Consider the following 10,428-nt stretch of genomic DNA (forward strand, 5'->3'; position numbering starts at 1 on the left):
GAGGTTAGTCTATATTAATCATTAAATTACCACTTCCAATATCTAATTTTATATTTTAATAACTAAATTTCTCAACTATAAAATCAACCTCATATCCAATGAATTTCTTAACTCTCATTAATTTCATTTAACTCTCAACAACTTAAATAATCACTAATATAAAATCTAACAACTCAAAATTATCATCAATGTCACAAATTACTAACTTTCAACTCTCAAATTTCAATACTTTAATAACCTAAAGCTCTCAACTATTGAGTTTAATCACCACATTAGATTTATTAGCTCTCATTAGCTCCAACTAATACTAATATAATCCTTAATCAACATCAATGGTAGCCATCTACCTTAAGCACCATCATTTATGGCACTTTACGGCATAATTTTGTCCATAATTGAGAACCCACTCTCATGGATGATAAAACCATTATATCTAGGCTTAGATAACTCAAATAACTCTTATTAGTCCCATTTAAACTAATGAATTTGGACCCATATACCCAATAATAAGGTCACCCTTACTAACAATCTCATATCAAACTTCCCAACTAATGGCAATTAATCATATCAATATCTCTTATATTTTCTTTCTTATGCTTGGAGCAAATTGATTTCTGAAACTACTTTTCAAGACTCCATCACTATGTTCTTTCATCATATCAATTTACTATTCTTCTTTGTAGTAACTACAATGTCATTCCATCACTAATACTTTAGTGAGTCCCTTCAACCAAATAACAGGAGAACACCTCCGACAATTTATTATGCACCAAAATAGCATATTATTTGACTTAACCATCATCATCTACCTCATATTTATCTAACCACAAGTTAAATTTTTTTTAAAAGCTCTAGTTCTTGTCAAAATTAAGGGCCAATATCTAGCACACCCCTTATATCGTGTAACCTTAAAGGCCAACCTCTAGCATACCCCAAATCTCCTATAAACTTGACGACCAATTTATGGAACAATCTGTCTCATACAAACTCAAGGGCCAATTCATAGCACACCCTGATTCTTAGCTTTTTCACACAATCTAAACATGTACTTGCTTACTATTAAACTCCTTACTTCATTACCTCAAATCATCTCCTAGTTACTCAGGCCACATAATTTTTTCATGATTTCTTAATTCTTCAATTTCCCCAGTACTTGTTCATTCAATGTCAACAACACTATGACTGTATCCACACATACATATGTTATTCGGTTTCTAGTAATTCCATCATTGCTTTGACTTTGTGTTTATATCTCTTCCTCCAAGAGAAAAACATGGGATAAACTATCTAATTTATTTTTATACTAAACATATAGATATATGCATTACCTTCATAAAGGAATCATCTCAAACAAATGCACCCTTACCTTCAACTAACTACTTATTGCTCCAACTTCATATTTCATCATCTATATTTAACCTTTTTACCTTTATTCCATTGTTTTAAAGGCATGATTTTGTTAAAAAATGCCAATCTTTCATGTTAACAACCACGAGACTTGTTCTCGAAACTTGAGAATCTGATACCAAGTTGTAAGATCACCCTTACTTATCCACAATTAATTTCAAAATGCTCAAGAGTTGATGCCTTAGTAAAGGAACAACTTTCTTTATCGCCCTCCCTCTATTTCAAACTCATTTTACCTTGTTTTGGATGTTTTTGCGTATTTAAAAAAAGCTGAGTCTGAAGATTATGCTGCATTGTAAATGTTTATGCTGCAGCATAACGCACAGTAGGTTAAAAATTCAATTTTTCTCTATAATTTGAGTCTGAATGACTCATTTCACTCCCGAGTCCAATCTAATGACTATAACTAAACCTAATAGACCTATTAGTCATCTCTACCATTCGTAAACTCATTTATACTTAATTTATAAATTTACTCTTCATTAGCTTAATTAATTAAGGGGATAATTTTTAAGATGTTACAGCAATGGTTTCAATGAAGAAGAAGACATGGAACGTTGGGCTTCCTCTTGTGAGATCATAGAATATGCTTGACTAACTAAGGGTAGGGGATTCATAAGCAAGCTTTGGCTTCGAATAGACGAATAGGAGTCATTAAGACCCATAAGAAATTGGAATAGTTTCTGTTGTTGAAGAACTTTGGCATACTTGATTGACGAATGGCATTTACAAGATGGCAGTGGAACGATTGTGGAGTATTCTTCCCATAGTTCTTTCAACTTTGTAAAATAGCTTGAAACTGACATGCCTCCTTGACTGAGTGCATTGATAAAGTGATGAAGGCTATAAATATTTGTACCGTCGATGACATCAAAACGTTCGCATAGATCATTCCAGACTTCTTTTGCGTTTTCTGAAAAGGTGATACTACCAACAATCTCTTTAGAGATCAAATTAATCAACCAAGACAGCACGACTGCGGTACGACGATCCCACTGGCTTTGAAAAATTTCATTCTGATGTTCTCTCTTACAAGATCCGTCCACTAGGCCGATCTTGTTCTTTGCATTGAGGGCCATCCTCATGGCACGATTCCAGATAGCATAGTTCGTGCTACCAATTAGCAGCTAAGCGACCAAGGTTGTCGCTTGAGTGTTCGACAGGTGGAGGTAGAGTAGATGATTCAGATTGATTGCAGAAGTAAATGATCGAGCACCTTTGATTTCTGTCATGATAGATCTTGGAAGCCAGAAAGGATGACAGCTGATGACAAGATAAAGGAAAGGGACGAGCACGATGGCAGAGAGATGGTGGCGAGAAAACAGATGAAGATGGTGGCCGAAAGAACGATGAAGCAAGGAAAGAAAGAAGATGAGATTTAAGCACAGAGATGAAAAATTAAAACTGGTCAGAGTATCGACCCGGCTCTGGTACTGTATTGGACTGACAAAAAACTTTGAATAATAACTTTTCTTTGATACGCCACTTGGCATCGCTATTCGTGGTCCCTGGACACAAAAAAAGTAGACTAATATACATCCAGACTAATATAAAACAAGACTAATATAAGGCAAAGCCTCACAAGCAGCAAACAAGAGAGCAACTAACATGGGCCCAAAGATAACATGGCTAGCCCAACATTCAAACCCATATTTCCATCTAACTCTCAACAAACATCATCAAACCTATATAATTTTTTTAATATAAGGCCGCTAAAATTAATTTGTGCAAGAGAAGACAAATCAAATCACGTCAGAGTGTAAAAAATTCCTAAACCCGTTAAGTGGAATGTCACAAAATCTTAATATAAATTTAAATTATCATTAGAAGCTTAATAGATAAGTCAAATAGCAAAATTAAGATATTAGCCCAACCTCCTTAACTTAACAACATAAGCACTATACGTTGTTGAGTTGGTGTCTCTCCTTACTTTCATTTCAATATAAAAAACGTGAGTCAGTTTAAATTTAAATAAGATTTTGAATATCTATTAATTTTAGCATTTTATGTTAATCACATGCTATTTCCATGTTTTGTTTTCTCCCCTACACAATTTCCATATATTGTTTTTTTTAAGTATTTTTAATAAATGAATAGCTTCCTTTCATAGATTGGGTGCTTCCATGAACATTATATTGCCTCATAATCTGGCTTATGCAAATTCTCGCACATTTTATGCAGCATCGATTAACTACAGTATTTAAATTAAGAAAAGTAGCTGAAATTAGTCCGGCATCACAAATTCTTATAATTACTTATATCTCTACGCAGTTGGAATATTTATATATTGTGAATTTATATTTATTAATTAACTCTTTATGATCTTGTGTGAATTATGATATGTGGATCATATAAGTAAATTTATTTAACTTTTATACTTAGACACAATGTGAACCATACAAAGACATATTAAATTAATAAATACATCTACAAGATATTTATATGTGTTTATATCAATCAATTCATAACATGATGTTTGTGAGTGAAAAAAACATATTGGATACACATTTTCATGCTTAGTGATCTAGATGATTCATATTGCAGCATTTACATGCATCGTGCCAATAAAAATTATAAATACCCCTACTAAAATACATGAATACATTCTCTGTATCTAATATAGGTCCTCATATATATGTTCATATAGTGTTGCATTCATGAAATACTACAAAATAACCAGCAGAAGTAAATATTAACACAAAGGAAAATTACTAAATCCATGCTCCAGCGACAACGCTACATAGTACAATTAAAAAAAATTAAATCACCCTAGGAGCATGAAAGGCTAATTGGTTTCAAAGAAAAAAAATCATACAAAGAAAATGAGGAGTATATAACTAAGAGTCCAAGATGGTCATATCAAGGAGGTTAATATTCTAGAAGATGTCAAGACATAATAAACTTTAAGTTCCTAGAGGATGATCAAATAATTGATATCAATAAAAAGATCTTGAAAAGTTGTCAATATGAAAAATGATGAAATTGAAAAGAATAAAGTTGTGGACAATATTTTTGAAGAGAATAAAAAAAATTACAATCAAATGAAAATTTTGATATGATATTGAGAAAAAAGATATAATACAAATATAATTACATTCACTTACTCATGATGTAAAAGTTATGAACTTATAGTTTAAGTACTTAAATGTCATATTATACATGAACGTTTATGGCGGGGAAAAAAAGAGATGTCACATGCAAAGCTCAACTTTTAATATAAAAATATTTTACAAAAATCCAACATATTTATTAATATATTACTTTTGTGATGGATGAAATTATTTTTAGACAAAATATTAGTCTGGCATTCCAAAAAAATGATATCCCCAGCTATTATGTGATGCTATCATCTAACCTAAACGAGGCAAACTTAACACTTTGATTATAACTCATTTATATGGCTCTCTAGACAATGATATTTTTTTGAGAATCCCAGAAGAATTTTAGATGACAAAAACTTATAAATATTTTTGAGAAATCTTTTTATTATATTTATTCATATGATTATATACACATTGATTTACATTAAAATTGATTGATTTAGCATTATTGAATATTCTAAAAAATTTATCTAAAGCATTTGATTATTAAAAAAGGATGTTAAGATGTTGGATGAATAGAATGAAGATCATTTTTTTCAAGAATAATAAAATATGGTCCTGAAATACCCTAACAAAACACTCTTGCAATAACAATGAGCACATAACTCAACCGAAAAAGAATTGTGTTAGCTTAACCAATAATTTCAATTTCAAGTCCTGGATATGCAGCTATGTTAAATAATCAGGAGAACTTTATCACTAATGTAATCCTACCAAGTTTGGCCATAAATTATAAGTAATTACATCAAAAGACAATAGAAACAAAGAAAGAACACTCACAATCTATGATATTTCATCGATTTGCAAAGAAAATTGTGTATTAGATATGTTATGTCTAAAAAATAACATTATGTGTCGTTGTTTGCCAAAATTTATTTACGATCAAAATTAATTAATTATTGGTGTTATATGTATCTAGTTAGATCTACACAAGTTGGCCTCTAAGAGCTAATTTATTATGAAAATACACGTGCATCATGGTGATCATAACGTTTCCCTTCCACAAGATATCCGGGTAGGAAATTTCTTCATATCCAGAAGATACCATTGAAGAAAATATTTCAAAATATTACATAAAAGCAACGGTTAAAATATAGTCTGATCAGGGAAAAAAAAAATCCACTCACAAAAACATGCAAAAATATTCAAGAAATTGACATGCAAATTTAAGATACAATGATTTAAAGAGACTCAAGAACAATGAATAATACCAAAAGAAATAGAAGTTATGTTACACTCTTTCTTTCTTATTTCCTGATTAGGATTTTAACGAGGTGATCACAATAAATATAAAACTATGGTATACCCTCTTTTTCATCGATATTTTTGTTTCATGGAATTGTTCTCGGTAAATTTTAACCAGACAAATATCTAAACGCACAAATAAGAGCATTATAATTATAAATATTAGAATATTTTGTAAAAGACAAACATCCAATCATATGTTATCCTTTCATCAATTTATACATTGTTTTTTGAGATCTGAATAGTACGTATTTGCCTGTGAATAGAAAGCCTCTCAATCGTCTCTCCCTAGTCCCATTCTCTCACTACATGTTTCTCTCTTACGATATCTTTTTAAAAAAATATTGAAGCCTTTTTCGTACTTGTTTCATTCTTTTGCAGTACATAAACATCTTAATTGCCATATAGAAATCAATATTATGTTCATCAACAATTAGCCATGTCATATATTCAGTGTTTCCTTTTGCAGAGAATCTAGTTTATTTTCTAATACTATTACCACATAAAATAAAATATAAAATATACTAATTTGATAAACAACCGCCGATAAAATCTTGAACTCAAACTTCATATTCAAAAACCGGTCCAGCTTTTAAACTTCAATCTCAACAAAATCATCCATGAAGTAGCAAAAACGACTTGAATTAAAATAAATGCTATTTATTCATCATTCAGTCCATTGCAAAAAGTGAAACATCTAAATGGCGCCTTCATCTTTGTACATGCTAACACGTCGTGAAACAACTAAACCATCTTTTATACCACCTGCTCCCATCTCGAGCCTCGCTCCCACTTCGCATTGTCAACCTTTTACCAAACCATATGACAATTGCAACACATCAACATATCTCTAGTTTCCAATGTCTCCTCCACAAATGAATCCTCTACATCTTCCTCCGCGATTAAAAAAACAGCGTGTAATCCCGAGATGGCATTAGATAAGTTCCAGCATCTGTCCAATGAAGCAGCAAACAGACGAAGACCAAAAACTTCAACGAAAATTCCATGCAAAATTCGAACAACAACCCTTCACATCAATTACATAAAGAATAAATCATTATAAATTAATCTACATTACGTCAGGCGCCCAAAAAATAAACACAAGCCTATATTACGTTATTCTAGTCTGTCTCATTCATTATAAAGTTTCTGCAACATAACACACGGTACTTTTGTCATTTACCTTGATGTTATTTACACATGGCTAGGGTGACCACAATGTTCCCATTACAACAACGAACATTTCATGTTACACATTACCACTTAAAATTAATACCATATATCTCAACATCCTCACCGGCAAAGCACATATGCATCCCTAAAATTCTAAATCCTAAGATTTAACTACTAGCTTCAAAATCTAATCAGTTGGTTTTAGAATACCTCTACAAGTCATTAAAAAAAATTACACTAATTTCGCAAAACAAATAGGTAGTTTCCCTAGAAATCAAGTCAATTTAATAAAACGTACATAACTCCTGAAATCACACACCAACGCCAGAAGGCTTTAAAATATGAAACAAAATCTGTTGCTTCACTGACGCTCAAACTCAAATCAAATTTGATACAACAGATGATAAATGAGATACAAGCTCTAGAATAAATTGTCCAAATTCCAAGGAATCTTCACGGGTCGACAAAAGACTAAAACCTCAAGAAAAACCAAGGATGACAAAAGCCCCAGCCCAGAGACGCCATTCACCCCCCATCTTCCAGGTTCAGAGCTTACAATCAATCCAAAAATATTTGAATGATCGACCCAAAAGAGAATGATAAAACAAAGGAGAAAACCGAATTCTCGCACAGCTCGAGTAACGAATACACAAGTAAAATGCCATAAAAATTCCGCAGGACAGCACCCCACAACATTAATTTCACAGGAAAAATAACTAGATACCATCTTAACGTAGAATCCCATCATGACATCATGAATACATAAACCGACATGAATTCCACTATTACCACTTTACAAGAGACTGATTTACTGATTTCTGAAACATTCTCAATTAACTCCATCCCTGAGCATAACTCAACTGAGAAGTTGCATCACCACAACACTCTACATCAACAGCAGCTTACGACCAAACACAAAAACAGGAGCAATTGATGCTCAAAGTTCTCCAAGGCCATCTAAACAAATGCCTGGCTAAAATATAAAATAAAAGCCTTCCGGAATCCTCCATGCCCACGTAGTGGACAAGTACAACATTGAAATTACAAAAACAAACTTAAAAAAGACTAGGAGGGGATGCGATATTTAGATGACAGAACATCCCCAAAAGGTAAACAGAAAGAAGCAAAACCCTAATTAAATCCAAAACTAAACCACTATTACATCTTCCCAACATAAAAAATTGTAACGGCGCACTTGAATTGTATCAAGATGTAATCCCAATCCCATACATATTTAACATATTCGATAATACGGGAGGATATGACATAATTGGATGGGCGTTACCGAAATCAATTGGTGCAACTATTGCTATTATAATAATGCATACGGAGCAACCGAAAATACAAAACAGGATCGAAAGAATTGCCATATTGAAAACATGCACGGTATTGATGTTCAATATTATTTTCACTTAGAAAAGATGAACCGATAAAAATTTGATCATTAAAAAATTGATCTGAAATACTTTTTCCAATAAGAAAACCGAAACCCAATTACCTTACGATCATATTATCGACGATCTCCAGAAAGCATTCTGCCAATAAAAATATTTCCAAGAATCCAAATTAATATCACCATCACCACGACTGGAGTAAATGAATGACAATATCAAAAATTTAAAGGTAGGACCGACTTGGTTCCGGGAGCCTTTGACTTTATTTTGTTGGATGATTAGCTCAACAAATGGATCTTTCCACAAAATAAATTACCCTGTCTGAATGATAACCGAGAGATTATATTGATAAATGATACCTTATTTGATTGAAGAGCCTAGGCAAATCTGCTGTCGAGAGTCCTTCGCGACCAGTTGGTTAAAGCGGGCGAGCAATCGATGAGTGATAATAAACGCAGAATGTAAAGGGAGGCACACACCACACCGGAGGGAGATCCCGGGCAACTCCCGTGCGATCTCCCCCGAAACCAAAAAATTACTTTCTTTATTAAGATAGTGTGACCTGCCATGCAAGCGCACCTGTCATGGCAAAGGTCGGATGACAAAGATTATTCAGGACTCAAAGCCCACCGTCTCCAGGCCCTTCATCCCGAAATCTTATACATCCATATATACCCTCAGAGCAATAATTAGATATACAAATATCGCAGATCTGCAACAGTAGAATCTACACGAAGACAGCAATGAAACCGTCAACGGCAATCAGGCATAAAGAATCCAATCATCCACCGCTGAAGCAGTCCTTGTGATGTGGAGGAAGGAGAAAACTAAACTTCCACCGATCCTCGTTGATTAGTTCGATCTTCCATCATACCTGCAGAATTAACATCTCGAAAGCCTTGACATAGGCAAGACCCAGCTAATTTCTACAGAATAGATGCCGAAAACAAGAACGATGAGACAACACCTCGAAACGGAAGATCCGAGGCAAGAAGCTTCGTCTGCAACTCAAAGCTAGAACAGAAGATGGAAAAGATAGATAAGAACAAGAACACCTGAGAAAGGAACCAATTAAAAAAAAAATGAACAGAACACTTACCGCTCAGAAACCACCATCGGCGTGTAGATCTCGATTCGATCCATGCGGATCCGGAGCCGATAGCCGGCAACAACAAAACCAGGAATCAAGATCTGAAGGCAACAGAGAATGCCGAGCCAAGGAACAAGGATGAGAATGGCAATCAAACCCTAGCCTGTTATTTATAAAAGGATCTGGGAGACGAACGGCTAAGATGCCTTTCTTTAACGGTGGAGATTATGTGACGTGTAAAATTAGGTGCCTCTCCTATTCTGTCGGTTAAGCGTTGTTGATTTATTAGCTAATAACAAATATTTTTTAATTTACTTGACCGACTTAATAAGGGGAAGAATATAAGAAAATTCTAAATTGTTTAATAAGTTTGGGCAAAGGCTGGAACAGGTTGGGGCCTGGGGACAAAGGCGGTATTTCCCTTTTTTTAAAAAAAAAAAATCTGGTGGGGATGCTTGGAAAGGCGGTGTTTTGATAGAAAATGAACGGCATTAAAGCGCAAGCTACTTTTGCGTTGTTTTTACGCTCAACGGATCCTACCGTTTCCAACACGTCTCTCGATCTGTCTCCATGCATCATCGCTGACGACTGACGAATGCAATGCTTATCGTTCCACGCGTTACACGGATGCTTAAAATGTCCCTTTCTTTGTGGACCACAGGAAGCATATTATTTTCTCTTTTTATTTTTTAATTTTAATTATCAATACTCTTTATAATATTTTAAAAATAAATTTATATAAATATTTAAGTTAATAAATACAGGGGTTAAATGAAAATTTTTTTTATACATATCAGATTATTTATATTTTGAATTAAAATTAATTAAAAAATATTTATATTTTAAATTAAAAGGAGTACAAATTAAAAGCAAGTCTACATGTTTGTTTATAAGAGGATTTCAAATCTCGTTAAGAAAGCAAGATATTCACATAATATTTGACAGTATCTCAAATAAAATTATTATAATGGGATGACACTGTGTGCAATCAAAAAAATAACTCACACTTGCTATTACA

The 10,428-nt window shown here is 33.2% G+C and overlaps 1 long non-coding RNA gene across 3 annotated transcripts; it reads right to left on the reverse strand.

Annotated features, from left to right (window-relative positions):
• Positions 1 to 6,300: 6,300 nt before the first annotated feature.
• Positions 6,301 to 9,873, reverse strand: LOC129311294 (uncharacterized). Of its 3 annotated transcripts, none has more exons than XR_008593272.1 (3): positions 9,420 to 9,577; positions 9,288 to 9,334; positions 6,301 to 9,194 (listed from the first exon to the last, which is right to left on the reverse strand). It is a non-coding gene; the product is annotated as an uncharacterized LOC129311294 (long non-coding RNA). The 3 variants fall into 3 exon arrangements; XR_008593273.1 differs by having other exon boundaries at positions 6,301 to 8,461; positions 8,680 to 9,334; positions 9,420 to 9,576; XR_008593271.1 differs by having other exon boundaries at positions 6,301 to 9,334; positions 9,420 to 9,873.
• Between the last annotated feature and the right edge of the window lie 555 nt (positions 9,874 to 10,428).

Source organism: Prosopis cineraria, unplaced genomic scaffold (genome assembly GCF_029017545.1).
Source record: "Prosopis cineraria cultivar Desert tree isolate PC_DT_omini unplaced genomic scaffold, ASM2901754v1 PC5, whole genome shotgun sequence".
Classification (NCBI taxonomy): domain Eukaryota; kingdom Viridiplantae; phylum Streptophyta; class Magnoliopsida; order Fabales; family Fabaceae; genus Prosopis; species Prosopis cineraria.